The following is a 17,287-nucleotide window of genomic DNA, read 5'->3' on the forward strand; positions in this document are numbered from 1 at the left end:
TTTGAACATGCTTTCAAATTGTTGTTGGCCATTTGTATTTTTTCATTTGAGAACTGTCTATTTCACTTCATTTATTGACTGGGTTACTATTATTATTATAATTATAATTTATATTATTATTATAAAATTATTATAGTGTTAATTTTTTGTTTTGAGTTTTTGGAGTTCTGTATGTATTCTGGATATTAATCCTTTATTGGAAGAGTAGATGGCAGAGATTTTCTCCCATTCCATGAACTATTTTTCCATGCTGTTGTTTCTTGCTGAATTGAGATTTTAGTTTGAAACCATCCCCTTTATTGATCCTTGCTATTATTTTCTGAGGTATAGGAGTCCTATTTAGGAAGTTGTTGCCTGTGCCTACATGATAAAGTGCTTCCCCTGTGTTCTTCTAAGAGTTGCAAGGTTTGTGCTCTTATACCATGATCTTTGATTCATTTTGAATTGATTTTTGTACTGAATAAGAGATAGGGATCTAGTTTCATTCATATCCAGTTTTCCCAGTACTATTTATTAAACAAGTTGCCTTTTTTTTAGCATGTTTTTTATGGCATTTTTGTCAAGAATCAGGTGACTGTAGCTGTGTGGGTTTGTTTCTGTATCTTCTGTTTGATTCCATTGATCTGAATTTCTGTTTATATGTCAGTAAGTATCATGCTGTCTTTCAATTGCTATACTGAATAGGAGTGTTGAGAGTGGACACCCTTGTCCTGTTCCTGAGTTAAGAGGAAATGCTTTCAGTTGTTCTCCATTCAGAATGATGTTGTCTTTGAGTTTGTCCTATATGTAGTTTTTATTATGTTGAGGGAAGTTCCTTCTATGTCTAGTTTCTTCAGGGTTTTGTCATAATGTGGTTTTGAATTTTGTAAAAGGCTTGTTATGTGTCTCTGAGATGATCATGTGAAATTTTTTGTCCTTGGTTCCATTTATGTGATATATTATGATTATAGTTGAATCATTCTTACATCCTTGAATGAAACCAAATTGTAAGTGTCTGATCTTTTAAGTGTATTGTTGAAATCATTTTGCAAGTATTTTATTAAGGGTTTTTTTATGTTCGCTCATCAAGAAAATTGGTCTAGATTTTTTTTTTCCGTGAAGTGTCCTTATTAGGTTTTGGAATCAGGGTGATACTGGTTTCATAGAATGAACTTGGAAGCATCTCTCCATTTCTATTTTCTAGAGTAATTTGAGGAACATTGGAATTATTTGTTCTTTGAAGATCTAGCAAAATTCAGCTCTGAATCCTTTTGGGACAGTTTTTTTCTTTGTTAAGAGTTTTTATTACTGCTTTAATCTCATTGGTCTGTTTAGGTTTTCTATATCATCTTGTTTCAATTTTTTATGTGGAATATGATTAGAAGTTCATTCATTTCTCCCATATTTTCCATTTTATTGAAATATAAGTCCATTTTATTGGAATATAGTCCTTGGTGATCCTCTAAATTTCAGTAGTGTTTTTTGTAATTTCCTAACTTTATCTCTAATGCTAATAATTTGGGTCTTTTTCTTTAGTTTAGCTAAGAATTTTTCAATCTCATTTAACTATTTTTCTTTTTTAATAGCACTTTATAGTTACACGTAGTAGTTGGATTCATCCCAACAAATGCATACATGCATAGAAATTGATTTCACTTCCTGATCTCCACCTTTTCCATCTCATCCTGTCTTCTCTCCCACTCTCCTTCCTCTACTCTGTTCCTTTTGCTTGTCTAGTAAGTTATACTTAATTGATTCTTTATATTATACTATCTTCCCCTCCCTATTCCATTTATCTTTTCAAATAATCAATTATTGTTTTATTGACACTGTGCACTTTTATTTTCTATTTCATTAATTTCAGCTCTGATCTATGTATTTCTTTCCTTCTATTAGCTTTGGGGTTTTATTTTTTCCTTGAGGTGCATCATTGGGTTGATTACTTGAGATCTTTCAGTTGTTTTTTTCATTTCTATAAATTTCCCTGTTAATTCTTCATTTGCAGTATGTTACAGATTCTGGTATATTGTATTTTCATTTTCATGTAACTCTAAGAATTTTTAAATTTTCCCCCAATATCTTCATTGACCCATTTTTTTGGTTCAAACCTTCATGTATGGTTTTTGTAGTTTTCTTGCTGTTGGTTTCTAATCTCACTATATTAAACTCTGAAAAGATGCAAGAAATTATTTCAGTTGTCTTTGACAATACTTGCTTTGTGTTCTCATACATGATTAATTTGGAGAAAATTTCATGAGTGGCTGAAAAGAAAATGTATTCAGCTGCTGTTGGATGATATTTTGTGTCTTTGCTGATTTTCAGTTTGGATGATCTAGCTGGTGAGAGTGGTGTATTGAAATCCTCCACTATTATTGTGCTGGGCCTATGTGTTCCTTTATGTCAAGTAATGCTTTCTTTATGAAATTGGGTACATTGATGTTTGGGGAATAGTATTTACAATTATTATGCCTTTTGGATAGGGTGTTACCTTGGTCCCTATGTTATGACCTTCCTTGTCTCTGACTGGTTTTGGCTTGAAGTCTGCTTTATTGGAAAAGAGAGTAACTACTCTTTTTGGCTTTGGATTCCATTTGCTTGAAATATCATCTTCTATTGTATCTCTTTCAATCTGTGAATGTCTTTGCCTTTGAAGTGAATTTCTAGAAGGCAACTTACAATTGGGTCCTGTTTTTTAATGCAGTCTGAGAGTCTATGTCTTTTCATTGGAGAATTAATGACCATGTACACTACTCAGCAGTATTATAGAAAGGTATGTATTGCTTCCTGTTCTTTCATTTTATTTCTAATATATGGATTATTAGTAACCCTCATTTGCTTATATATTCTTTTAATGAGATTTATTCTTTCCCATACTCCCTTGGTTATTTTTATCTTCCTCTTCTGTGTGTAGGATTCTTTCCTAATACTGACTTAGTGATCATGAATTCCTGCAGTTCATGATTATCTTGGAAGGTCCTTATTTCTTCTATTCTGATGGATAACTTTAGTGGAAATAGTAATCTAGGTTGACAGTTATTTTATTTCAGGACTTGAAATAAATCATTCCATGTTTTCCTGATATTAGAGTTTTTGCTGAGAAATCTGCTGTTATTCTGATAGATTTGACTGTATAAGTGACTAGGTATTTCTCTCTTGCAGTTTTTAAAATCCTTTCTTTTTTCTGAACTTTTGGCATTTCATGGAGAGATTTAGGATCATGCCTATTTGGAGTTTTAAATATCTCCAGTCCATCTTGGTCCTAAGATTAGGGAAATTTTCTGCCATTATTTCACTGAGTAAGTTTTCTGTGCCATTATCCTTATCTCCACTCCTTCCTTGAGACTAATATAGTCTTAAATTTGGGCTTTTAACATTGTTCCAGAGCTCTTGTGTATTGTGTTCATAGTTTCTTATTATTTTTATTGCTGTCTAAACATTCTAGTTCACCAGTGACTTGGGAGGCAGAGACAGGAGGATTGTGAGTCCAAATCCAGCCTCAGCAATTTAGTGAGGCCCTCAGCAACTGGGTGAGACCCTGTCTATAAATTTAAAAAAAAAAAAAAAGTTCTAGTTTATCTACCTTGTTTTTGAACTTTAATATTCTTACTTCCATTTGATCTAGTCTAGTAAAAGGACTTTCCACTGAGTTTTATATTTGAATGTACTGTGCCTTTCATTTTCCAAGGCTGCTTCTTGGTTCTTTCTCAGAATCTATATCTCTTTATTGAAATTTCTTTTATAGCCTCTTTTGTTCTTTAGTTCATTTCTCAGATCTTCTCTTAATTCATTGATAATTTTAACCAAAACTTTAAAAACTCTTTGGTTTTTTTTTTTTTTTTTGTTTTGTTTTTGTTTAAGTATCTCTGGGTTCAGTTATTGAAGGGTTTTCATTTTTGCAGCATCATTACCTTGTTTTCTCATGCTTACAGTGTTTCTATGTTGAAATTTGCACATCTGCTGAAATGGGTAACTTTTCTATTGTTATATTGGCATTATTTGGACAACTGATTTCTCTTTGTTATATAGCAACTTGGGGTATGTCTTGGCATCCAAGCACACACTTAGCACGTCTGAAGTACTATGATCAATCCCCACTCCTGACTGTTTGAAAGGGGCTTATAATCACCAGTATCTGCAACCACTTGAGAGCAAACTATATGCTAAGGAGGCATAAGTACTATTTGAAATATTTTCTACAACTCTTCTAATCCAAAAGTGGAAAATAAGTAATACTCTAGACTGAAATATTAGTTATTAATGAAAATAAATTAACATTAAGTTATATAGTATATGAAAATATGGAAAGAACAAGATGAAGAAGGAGGAGAGGAAGATGGAGAAAAAGGAGGAGGAGGAGTATAAGAGGAAGAGAAGGGAAAGGAAGAGATACAGAAAAGAAAGAATATAAAACTGAGAATATAGAGTAGGTATTGAGAATAAATCTAATGAACACATTAAAGATACATAAAATTGGATTAAAGTATGCAATGTCAAATAATGTGGAGAAACCAAGTCAATTAACATGGAAGACAATACCAGTGAAATAAAACACTAATATTAAATAGATTAAAATTATTCAGGCTGTGTCACCTATCTACACAGACCTCATCCTGCCCACCTCTGTTGTGAACATGGATGGCTCCGATAGTTCTGTAGTATGCTAGGCAACAATGTGTTCTCCTGTGTCTCAGAGGAATTGGTCCTAGAGTGCTGTAGACCTGTGTCTAAAGCCCTCCTGGGCTTGGGCAGTGGTTTTATGTGCTCAAGGGGAAAAATGCTGCACATGGGGCTAGCAACAAAAAACTTGCCCTGACCTTCTCTGGCAGGGCTAAGGTGGCTCTGGAAGTTCCACAGTCAGTGGCACTTGAATGCCTGTGCTTTCAAACATACTCTGCAGAGTTACAGCAGCTGTTTATGTGCCCGTGTAGTTTTCAGTGTGCCCCGGATATTGAGGTGCTCCTGCCAGACTCTGCTCTGTTCCCCAGGCCAGTGACTTTTGGCTTTGTGTGCCTGCACAGTTTTCAGTACAAGGGCTTAAAACTGTCCTATGATATTCTCAAGATGATTCCCCAATATTTACAATGACCTTCACAAGATAGATCTCTGAAGCTGCACCAGGAATTATATGTTGGGAAGTAGAGAATGTCCCCTACCTCAATGCCATTATGTTAAACAAATTCCAAGTCTACTGTCTAGACCTCTGAATGGTATAGAGATTTGAGCTAGTTGTGCTCTCTGAGTCTCTGTCTCGAGTGGACTTTTAGTTATATTAAATGTGTAGACTGGGTTTCCTCTTAAAACACAATGACTAATAGGTGTATATAGGTGTGACTATATATATGTCTTAACACCTCTCCTTTAATTATCCACCAATCCTGTAAAGTAGGCACATTTTTTCCCATTTTACAAATACAGGTTAATGACTACGAAGTAGAAGGGTCAGAATCGAGCTCAACAGACTTGCTTCCCAATTGTACATACTACACTTCTATGCTGTTCTTCCTTGGGTTGCCCAATCTTTATGGTTCTCTTTTTAGAGATATATAAATTTAGTGTCAACCTCCATTTCCCAGGAAGAACAATAGGCTTTATGAGAGAAATATTGCAGAAAATGAACTGAATTTAAGTAGTAAAGTTTGGAAACAGATATCTTCAAATTATCTTTAATGTTTTGCTTCTTCTGCATCTATGGTTCATTAATTATATATTTACTTATTATAGATAGTCAATAAGAATTCAAATTTAATTCAAATTTATCTAGTTTTTATTAGAACTAATCGTAATACTGTTGAGGGATGATTAGGTATTGCCAGTGGTGAGTATTTGCATATTTCTCTGGACCACTGATCTTTTGGTTTGGAGCAGGATGTAGTCCTTGCCAGACCTGAACACACAAATGACATTGGACTGACAAGTACCTTATCTAAAGCACTAAGATCTTTAAGTCTTACCGTTGAAAAGACCCACAAGGAAGGAAAATGGCAGGATATTTTCAATGTCAACAGATACAAGGGGAATCAGGTAATCTGAATTTTCAACTCTTTTTAAAGACATCGTCTGATGCCATATTTGCAGAGATATGTCACACAGTGTTCACCCAAGAGATCAATTCTATTGTTTTGAACTAGTCTAATTTCTTTGATACAGTTGACATTCAAAGTATTTACCAGATTAGCTGTATCTTCAAGTAGATATTTGCTTTTTCCTTCATAAAATGTTGCTCAAAGTGTATTAGAAGCTTCCAGTGGCATTGAGAACTTAGTTTTTAAAATGTAAAGCATATTGCACAGAGAATATTCTTAAATTCTTGTGTTCTAATTCTGCAAATGTTTTCCTGTGTTTTTTTTTTTTTTCTCTCATTGTTCTAAGAATGTGTGACCAATGGTACAGAATTTAACAGATGAAAGAGATTAATGTATGCCTATTTTCTTAATATTTTAGTGCTTTGAAATATCTTAGCATTACACCTATTTCTGATTTTGAAGTGTGATATATAATATTTTAATTCAATAATGGTAATAGTTCTCTCATTTGACTTACTTTCTATTGTGAATGTACATTTGAAGAATGTAAAGTCAAGACAGCTTAGAATATATATTCTTGTGAAATTTGATTGTTATAGTGATGCTAAAAATCAGACTATAGACTTCTGTATTTGCAGACTGGATCATCTATTAGCCAAGTTAATTTTTCCCTGATGATCCAAACAGTCTTTCAGGTTTTGGAACATTTGTATTTATTTTTTCTGTGCGTCTGTGGTTCAGGTTTTTGTTTCAGTTTATCTCTTTTATTTACTATAGTCCCCACTAAACACATTTTTCTGTGCTTAGTGTCTATACTACCATATAGTCATATTTTCTCCAGCTTTATGTACCTTCAAAACAATGTCATAGAACAAGCTGGATCAACAAAATACTGTAAGAAAGCATTCAATCTGTAGAATGAATGTGCTATACCATCATTCTGTGAAGTTCTAGAACTTTAAGATGTTTTCCAAGACAAACAAACACATAAATGAATGTTTATGGTAAAATAGCTGCATTCTTTCTGTTTTTCTTTTCCCTGAAGACTTCCACATCACCTCTTTGTTTAGAAACTTTCGATCTCTGCCATGGCACCTTAAAATCAAGTTACAATGACCTGATAGATTCTGCACGATCTGGTCCTGTGGACCTCATCTCTGATTACCCCATCACTCCTGTGCTCACCATGGAGAGCCCCTTTCTACTCCCAAAATATGCTGGGCTGTTTCTTAACTTGGGATCTCCACATTTGTTATTCCCTCTACCCAAAATATTTTCTCTTAGGTCTCATATCTCAACCCATCTTGCCATCCATTTCAGCTCATATATCACTTTTTTAGAGAAGCTTCCTCTCTTTACTCACTTTAGATAATTGCTATTCCTGTACTCAGTCACTTTACCTGTTTAATATACTTATACCCATATGTATATATACGTACTTTTCTCCTCTTTTTGCTCTTCTCTCCTCATGATATCAAGAATCTTGTAATTTATGTTAATAATTGTGTTTACAGCTTATAGCATACAGCAGATGCTGAATAAATACTCCAGTGGATGAGTGGATAAAGCAGTCATAACACAACTTATGCTTCACACGGTGGCTCCCTGAATCAGTTTTTTTATTTGGGCAGGATTTGTGCAAAGGTTATAAATGCCTAGCATCAAAGAACACAAAGGGGAAAAATGACTTTTGAAAGGACTGTATTCATTATGTGAATGAGCAGCTGACAGGAGTCTTTTTGAAAAAATAAAATTCACAAAACTGTTCAAAGAACAAAAAGAAAATTAACATAGGTTGTGTGGCAGTCCCTCTGAAAATTAAAAATGAAATGAAATTAGACTAATTGTATGAAGGAGTTCCTTTGTTTGACTGTAATCATTATTTGGAATCATTTCTGTCCTGAATCTATCTGCCTAGATTTCAGGATGAGAAAGACAATTACTTGGGCACAAATGCATTTTCTTCCTTTCTCACTGTAGAACTCCAATGCTTTTGGTTTGATAAATTGCCTAAACTACCTGGCTGGCTTGAAGGGAAAGTTATGTTTTTACATTTATATTAAACAAAAAACTTGTGCTTTAAAAATAAATCATCACATCTGATGGTATTGCCTCTCTTTCATTTGTTTGCTATCAAGTGTGAGTTAAAGGTTACGTGCAGAACAATCTCAGGGGTGCAATTTACACTTCCAGGTAGCAGTAAAGCCCTGTAACCAATAACCATCACAAACAGAGATGCTGTCAGAGACAAAATTCATTGCTCCCATTCCCAGAGTCCTTTTGTTTTTAGAAGACACTGAAATATGTTCTCTTTTCTTTGCCCGTGAGAATTTCAAAGGTGTCCTCTGACCTGTCTTTTGGCACCATTCAATAAATATAGGAAAAAAACAAAACAAAACAAAACAAAACAAAAAAACCAAAAAACAGAATACCTTCTTCAGATTTCACATTTTGCAGAAAAAAGGAAGTGAATGTATAAATGTTATTCTGAATGGCGATAACTGAATTACCTTAAAACTTTTAGAAGATGTTGTAGGACATGGAATAAGGTCATGGAGAACTCAATGTAATTTTTGGTGGGCAATGTTTTCTCATCACAAGCTTTCCTTTGGAAAAGAATATACACTGTGCTATGATTTTGTTTGTATGTAATCATAAATATTTTAAATTCCCATCTGAGTTATTTTTAATAATTCCCTTGATTTTTCTGGATCCAAATATTCTAGTTTGTAGAATATTGCAACTGAAGGCATTATCCAAAATCTTTCTCAGCTCTGAAATAAAGTGACACAGTAATCAATGCACTTTCCAACATATGGCAGCCCCTTCTGACAAGATATGAGTAGTATTAATTTAGGTAACTTTTATTTGTTCATTTTTCTTTTAGAAAGAAGCAGAATAACTGTGCTCTGTTAATTTTTATAAATGATATTTATTTAATGAAAGAAGCCATTCAGTATAAAAAATATTGCTAATATAACGATGCTTTTGTCTTCACCACAGCCTGGCAAATGGTAGGGCAGACATGGAGGGAGGCTTCATATTATATTAGTTGAGGAAGAAATGTGATCCCTGGAAAAGATCAGACCCTAAGCATCTGCATCAGGAAAATGCAGTTTTCCCAGGAACAAACCTTTTGGCATTAGATAACTTACTCTGAAGATTGGAAATTTTCATTTGAACCCATTGTGATTCATGGACATATCCGAGCAGAAGAAGAAGCGGACCTTCCGCAAGTTCACCTACTGCAGTGTGAACCTCGACCAACTGCTGGACATGTCCTATCTGCAGCTGATGCAATTGTACAGTGCGTGCCAGCGGTGGCGGCTGAACCTAGGCCTTAGTTGGAAAGCAGCACTTGCTGCTAAAGTGCCTGCTTATGGCCAGAAAAGAGGCAATCCCCAAGGAGAAAACAGAGGTGGTGAAGACACACCTGTGGGACGTGTTCGTGTTGCCTGAGATGGTGGGCAGCATGGTTGGTGTCTACAATGGCAAGATCGTCAACCCAGTGGAGATCAAGCCTGAGGTGATGGGACACTCCCTAGGCAAGTTCTCTATCACCTACAAGCCTGTGAAGCGTGGCCGGTCTTGCATTGGAGCCACTCACTCCTCCTGTTTCATCCCCCTCAAGTAGCCTGCCCGGACAATAAAGGCCCACAAACCCAAACAAACAAACAAACAAACAAAAAACAATGCACCTGAACACTGGAAGCTCAGGCTTACTGATACACATGTGAAACCACTAGCTAAAACCTGGAACAACACAGATGTTTGTTCAAAGCTTGACCATAGACCCTTGATTTGAAGAAAATGTTTAGATTTACACCATGTAAATATTACATTTCTAGGCAACAGAAATGGATGCTCCACTACATTAACAGTAATTGCATAAGCCATTGCCTAGAGTGGTATGGCATCTAAAATATGAGGATCACTTATAAAATATACATTAGAGCAGATGGTCATGAGGAGAGCCAATTCGACAGAATAATAAACAATACAAATTAAGAAATTCATAGTTAATTAAAGAAGATTAAGGGTGCTTAAAGGGGACATAAAGACCTAGGGACCTTCTCAAACAAAGGATTAGCATGTTGGTGCGATGCCATGCTCTCCTCTCAATGTGCAGCTAATGAAAGGACAGAGATGTGCAGAACAGATGAAAAGAGTTCATTGCAATGCTGTCTTCAATAACCCAAATCCCTTGATTCAACATACAGGGACAGTGTGTCATAAATTCTTATGTAATTTGGTCTGGGTATTCCTCTCTTTTATTCTGCTATATGCATTTGGATCCCATTAACTTTTAAAAGGACTTTCATGCACAGACGATAATAGGCACATTTAGTGGGTACAGTGACTTAGTGTACTTTATAGTCTTCAACCCTGGGAAGCACTGCTTGACAGAATGCTAATTCTCAAGGGCTATACCCTTAACAGGTTCTCTTTGACCAATAGTTATAGAATGAATGAAGGAAATTGTTCAATAAGGAAAACAAACTATTTCCCCTTAGACTTAAAAGTATTTTACACTTATATTTGAAGGGTCAACTGCCATTTTTAACATCCTCCTCAAATTAAAATCTCTATTCCTCATCTCTTCATACTTCATTCATTCATTTATTCATGTCATTCAATTGTCAACATTGATTAAATACCTACAGGGTGCTAGTTTTTTTTTTTTGATAGATACTAATAAAACATAGACTCACTGTTTAGAGAGGTAACTTAATATGTAAGTAATTCACATAGTACAATTAGAGGAGAACTATAATAAAATTTGTACCAATACTGGGTGCATAAAGGACCCAGTATCTTTCCTCAATGGGTCAAAAGGGAAGAAAGTCTTCAAAGGAGTCAGAGATGATAACTCCTCAATTGAATCTAAGATAAGGCTTTGAAATCAGTAGCCTGCAGACCAAATCTAGCCCTTGCCTGTTTCTATAAATATAGTTTTATAAGAATACATGTCTATGGCCACCTTCCTGTTATAAAAAAGCAGAATTAGTTATGACTGTGAGAGGAGGTGGAAAATACTCTCTGATCCTTTATTAAAAAAAAAAAAAGCTCATTGATAGTCTAAAATTCCACGTATAGAATATATTAATTATATAGAGTATATTCACAAATAGAACATATATATCCTGTTTGTTCTGTTCCCCTTGAGAACTCTAATGCAAAGATCTTCTGAACATTCTTTAGATGAGCAGTTCTCAAGGCATGCTGTTTGAGACATCATTTAAGAGAGAGACATCTTTAAACAGGGGTTCCACTATCAAATTCATCTCTGAAAGACTGAAAATCATACCCTTTAAGAATTTTCAGTGCACACTAACAATTTTCTGAGGGACCCTGAGTTAAAGAAAACTGTTTATTTATGTCTCATCTGGTATTTTTCAAACTCATTTGATAACAATATCTCAATTTCTGTAACATAATACTATTCTATTGGACGTGCTTTAGGAAGCACTTTTATGTATTGCCAACAGCTCTCTTTAAATGTTTGGCATAGGAAAAACTAACATTTCAAATGTCACCTTATCTGTGTTGAGTTCAGACTTTCTGTCTCTTTCAAAGATGCAAATAATATATTCTTATTTCTCCTTTTCCTCTTCTACTCCTCTTCCCTCTCTTCTTCTTCTTCTGAAATGTTCTTAGTATAGCCTAATCCATACCAGCATTTTTTTTTGGTATTATACTATCGAGTCATTGACATTCTGATTAACTAACATCATTAGGACTTTTCACAAAGAAGTACTGTTAAATAAGGATGTTCTCAACGCGTTAATTTTTTGAAAAAAAGAAGCTATACACATTTTCAGCAACATTTTGTTAATTTAACCCCAGAATTACTTATCCAGAAAATAATTTTAAATTTTTATTTAGTTTGATGATGCTTTCAAGTGTATTTCATCAGAAAGATTGATAAATATGTCTTCAATGCTTTAATTTCAGTCTAGGTCTAAGTTGTAAGTCACATGGTTAATGGTTGGGCAGTCTTTTCTTTTAGATATGTATTTAATTTATTTATTCATTTATTTTTGCATTTTGTATATACACTAATTCTACCAGCAAAAACGAGCTTCCTATTTAACCACATATACTTGGCTCTCATTTCTCTACTTTACTCACAAGTCTAATTTGGAAGATTTCTGCACTACATTGGTGAGGTTGATGCACTAATTCTGTTCTTCAGTTCTAGCTTCTGAGGAAAGTGACTTTTTCTATATTGTGTTCCAAGTAACCCTAGCCCTTTGGTCTTAATCCCTTTTTGGTATTCCCTGCAGAGATTTCTAGGGATTATGTCTGGGCTAGGAGAAGGAACCACATTCATTTTGATTTATGACTGCTTTATGCTTAGCGTCTGTCATGATGTGAGATGATAGTGTGGGAGGTTTTTGATTTATGCATTTCACATTGAAGTAATGATATATGTTGATTTTTGAAAGAGACAACAGGCAGTATTTGTTGAAGTTGTAAGTTTGGATCTATGCTAATAGGTTTTAAACTCATCTTGTGTGAGATATGCATAGTAAACCACTTGGCAAAGAAAGTCGCTATGTTATTTTAGACATTGTTTTATCTAATTTAAAAATTTACAAATTGAAACTCTATATTCTTCTCCCTCCCTCTCATCTATAGAAATAAAATAGGAAGGGCAGAGATCAAAATTTATTCATGATTAAACCCTTCTCTCTGTAACTTGGTACAAAACAAAACAAGAAGCATCTTTGGAAATCTTTCTGGCTTCATGTCTCAGGAGAGCCTCAGGATATAATGAGTCAGGTGTTAGCTCCCTTTGCACTTACAGGAGCTACTGGATTTCCAGGTTTTAACCTTATACTTAATTCTGGATGAATGTGATCTCAAATTATTTTATGTAGGGCAAAATATCCAGTTAAGGTCATTGTTGGTTATTTAGTACGCCTTGGAAAAATACCAGTGATCTACTCTTTTTTGGGGTGGGTACTGGGGATTGAACTCAGGGGCACTTGACACTGAGCCACATCCCCAGCCCTATTTTGTATTTTATTTAGAGACAGGGTCTCACTGAGTTGTTTAGTGCCTCACGTTTGCTGAGGCTGATTTTGAACTCATGATCCTCCTATCTCAGTCTCCCAAACCACTGGGATTACAAGTGTGCACCACCCCACCTGGCAGCAATCTACTCTTAACAGGTATAATATCCACTCCATTATCAAATGCAAAAGTTATCTTCTACATTCTTCTGTCATCATACCTTATTGTGAGTAAATATGAGAAGAAAATGGTGATTAAAAATGATTTTAAGCTAAAGAAAAATACATTTAAACTTTTCTATAAAGGAGAAAATTATAGGTTTTCAAGTTGAGATGGAACTTATTTATGAACTTAAACAACAATGCATATGAAAAATGGAAAGGTCCTTGAGGATTTGAGTATAAATCATCTTCTCATAAGAATAATTCTTATGATCTTTAACTCTGTCCCCTAACATTTAACATTTTTCCTTTTAGAAAGAGTAGAATTGTAAAACAAAACAACAAAAGATTTTATATTACTCTGAGAGTGCATTTGTATCAGTTCATTTTAAGTATTGTATCCTGAATACAGATAGGATGTTTACATCTATCATTAGAAGAAACAAGTGCCATGCTATTAAATATGGCAGATTTGGGGGGACGGGATTCTGGTAAGTTTTCAGAAACACTCTGTGAAAGGATTTACTGACATAGATGAAGTCAGAGCTAGAAGGAGAAGGAGCAGACAGAGGGATAATCAATGTTTTTGACTCTCCCGCCTCTACAGGTAAGCACTGACTCAGCTTTCGGGGCACTGTCAAGTGATTTCCTCCTGTGGCTTCTGACATATTTCATGCTGAAGAATGCATCTATCCATCTTTGCTTTTATGCAACTAGAACCTAGCCATGCAGAAAAAGGTACACAAGTTAAGATTAATTTATCAGAATATGATTTGACATTACTGAAATTATCAAGTAGAAGGTCAAATTCATTGATTTTAGTAAAGCTCAGAGAGTAATTGTAACTATTCCACATGGCTTTTTGTTTTGGAGGAATATGTTTATGGTAGATTATTTCTCTGCAATAGGCAGAGAAACTGACTTGATTTTAAAGATTGCATGAATGATTAATATGATACTAATTCATATAGTATCAGATAATACAGTATCATAAAGTGAGGATGACTGCATTAATTTGAAATGTAAAGGTAGTTAAGGTAAAATATAATATTGAAAAAGATCATGCAAACTGTCAGCAAAGAGGATCAGAAAACAATATCTGGGGCAAATGTTAAATTGAATGATATACATTTTAAGAATGAAAATAGATCACACAATTGGTTATTCATATAGAAAATAATGTGCAAAGCAAAAAAAAATGTTTGTTGTGAATGGCAAGTGTGATCATGTTATATAATTTGGGACTTACGATCTGTTCTTAAACACTATTAGTAGCACCTTCTTTAAACTGGAGATACTTGATGAATCTGAGGTGGAGGGGGTGTTAAGATAGTTGTTCCATAAATGCTGAGAGTTCAACAAGTTGAGGGAATCTGAAAGGTCAAAGAGACTCAGTTATAAAGAACAGAAACGTTAAAAGCACTTCTAGAAGAAAGAGCCTATATTCTTTTGTTTCTTATTCTGTGGAATAAAATAGTAGTATGAGAAAACCTTGGGTAAAATAGCTGACTTATAAAGAATAAAGTAGTTTTAATTAATTTTTTATATGCATTTTAATGAATAAATGAGTATGCCAATGCAAGTGCAATGAATTTTAATATGTCTCTCCAGAATTCTTATCTTGAAATCCTAGCCTCCAGGGCATTAGGAGGTGTGGCCTTTGGGACATGATGAGGTCACAAGGCAGAGCCTTCAGGAATGGGATCAATGCCCTTATAAAAGACTCAAGACAGCCTATATGCCCTTCTGCCACCTGAAGGCACAGAAAAAGGATGCTTTTATGAACCAGGAAGCAACCCTCACCAAATATTGGATCTGCCAGTGCCTTGATCTTGAACTTTCCAGCATCTCCATTATGAGAAATAAATTTCTGTTGTTTACAAGCTGCTCACTTTATGGTATTTTGATATCCTCCAGATATACAGGAATGCCACTATTTATTTCCTTTTACTTTTCAATTTAACTACAATTGTTCCATTTCTAAATAATTGTTTGGTGCTTATTTTTCCTGCTTCACCCTCCTTTTTAGAAAGACTATTAATCAGGATAGGCAGTTATGCTCTAATAATGATTAATTCTGGAATCTGAAGTACTTAACACAACCAAGGTTTTTTTTTTCCTTGCACACATGCTTTATTTTTAGTGCAGATCAGGAGTGGCTTCAACTTTACATAATCACTCTGGAACCAGGACAATTGAGATAGGTGCCACTATATTGCAGATGTACTTACTGGAGTGTTTTTGTTTGTTTATTCATTGTTTTGGTACTGGGGATTGAAACCAGGGGTGCTTTTCTCACTGAGATACATCCCCAGCACTTTTTGTCTTAATATGAGATAGGGTCTTGCTCAGTTACTTAAAGCCTCACTAAGTTGCTGAAGCTGACCTGGAACTTGTGATCCTCCTGCCTCAGACTTCTAAGTTGCTGGGATGTCAGGTGTGCACCACTGTGCCCAGTGCTTTTAAATCTGTTTTTGTAGGTTTGTCTTTTTTTTTAACGTGTGTTTTTGTTACTTGAACAGGGGGAAAGAGTTTATTGGGCAATTTCTTATGGTCTCCTCAATGTGTATTGTCTAGAACTAGTCACATAGTTCTCCTCAATGGGAATGGGATTGAGAAATATAGTTTTCAATGTTGCCTGAAGGGCGAAAGTGATGTTGTAGTCCACTTCCTGAAGCTCAGAATACTGGAGACTTAGTAATTTATAATGAGCAAAGATTTAATTCCCATAGTTTTGGAGTCTGGGAATTCCAATATCAACATGCTGGCATCATAGGAAGACCTTCTTTGCTGTGTCATACCATGATGGAAATGGAAGGTCAAGAGAGTCCAAGAGCTGACCTTGCTTTTATAACAAGATCACTCTTACCTTAACTAACCCATTCTCAAACTAAACCACTCTCACAATAACTAACCCATTCTCCCAATAAGGGCATTGATTGATGGTGTGGACAGAACCCTCTGACCTAATCATCTCTTCTTTGGTATTGGGTATTAAGTTTCTAACACATGGACTTTGAGGACACATTCAAGTCACGGTACCTGATATTGGTGAACTAAGGTAATCGTCTTTGAATTTAAAATATTAGAAAAAACAATGGTATAGGTAAATGAAATCCTCATTTTTTTTTTTTTTTCTTTTTTGAGGCAGCACTTTTAACTATTCTAATTGGCTTAGTCTAATTATACACACACCACTAAAAGGATTTGCCACTGGGATGGTTAATCCATTTTCAGTGATTATTGAGTAATTGTGTGCAGTAGAGGAAGGTTAAGGAATATTGAGAGGGGCAAGTGTAATACATTTTCTAAAAATTTATAGGAAGTGTAGTCTGCAAACTAAACCAGTTGGGTACTGGAGAGAATGTTTATGGGAAATTAAGGGAAGTATGGTCCCTAGAAGGGACTTATTGGCAAATTGTCACACTAAACATGAAGGGTAGAGGGACTGGGGTTTTGGTTCAGTGGTAGAGTGCTTGCTTAGCATGTATGGGGCACTGAGTTCGATTCTCAGTGCCACATATAAGTAAATGAATAAAATAAAGGTCTATCAACATCTAAAGAAAATTTAAAAAAATATAATGGGTAGAGAAGTAGAGAGTAAATATTTAGAAATTCTGTAGACACTTTTCAGAGAATTTTACATTTACTACATCTAATACTAATTTTTAAAATTATTTCTTAAAAATTAAATTAAAAAATACACCTGTATTTTGTAGGTATTTTTGTTTCATTTTCTAGCAGATCATTTTTATTGCATTTTATGAAAGTCTCACTTCTTGATAGATTGTAAATTTTTATAAACACAAGTTCACTACTATAAATCATTTGTGAAACACTGGTTTGAGCATTTACTGAAGAAAATGAGGACAAACAATCCTTAGGGTTTCGCATGGGTTGATAAACTGAGGCAGCAATTAACATCAGGGATCATTTATTTTTCTTTTAAACAACCAACTAATTTACTAATATCTGGGAAACATAATACATTTAGTGTGCATGGATTTTGGTGCATTACAAGTTTTCTCACAACATGCTTTTGGGAAAGGGTGTTAAAATATGGGCTAGGTACTGGTGTTCCTATGTAGATTACTGAATAAATGA

The 17,287-nt window shown here is 34.7% G+C and overlaps 1 pseudogene across 1 annotated transcript; it reads left to right on the forward strand.

The window, feature by feature from the left end:
• The first annotated feature begins 9,197 nt into the window (after positions 1–9,197).
• On the forward strand, positions 9,198–9,636 carry LOC306658280 (small ribosomal subunit protein uS19-like; annotated as a pseudogene). The gene has a single exon. The product of its transcript is annotated as a small ribosomal subunit protein uS19-like (transcript).
• The last annotated feature ends 7,651 nt before the right edge of the window (positions 9,637–17,287 follow it).

This window comes from Sciurus vulgaris (genome assembly GCF_902686455.1).
Source record: "Sciurus vulgaris genome assembly, chromosome: 1".
In the NCBI taxonomy this organism is placed as follows: domain Eukaryota; kingdom Metazoa; phylum Chordata; class Mammalia; order Rodentia; family Sciuridae; genus Sciurus; species Sciurus vulgaris.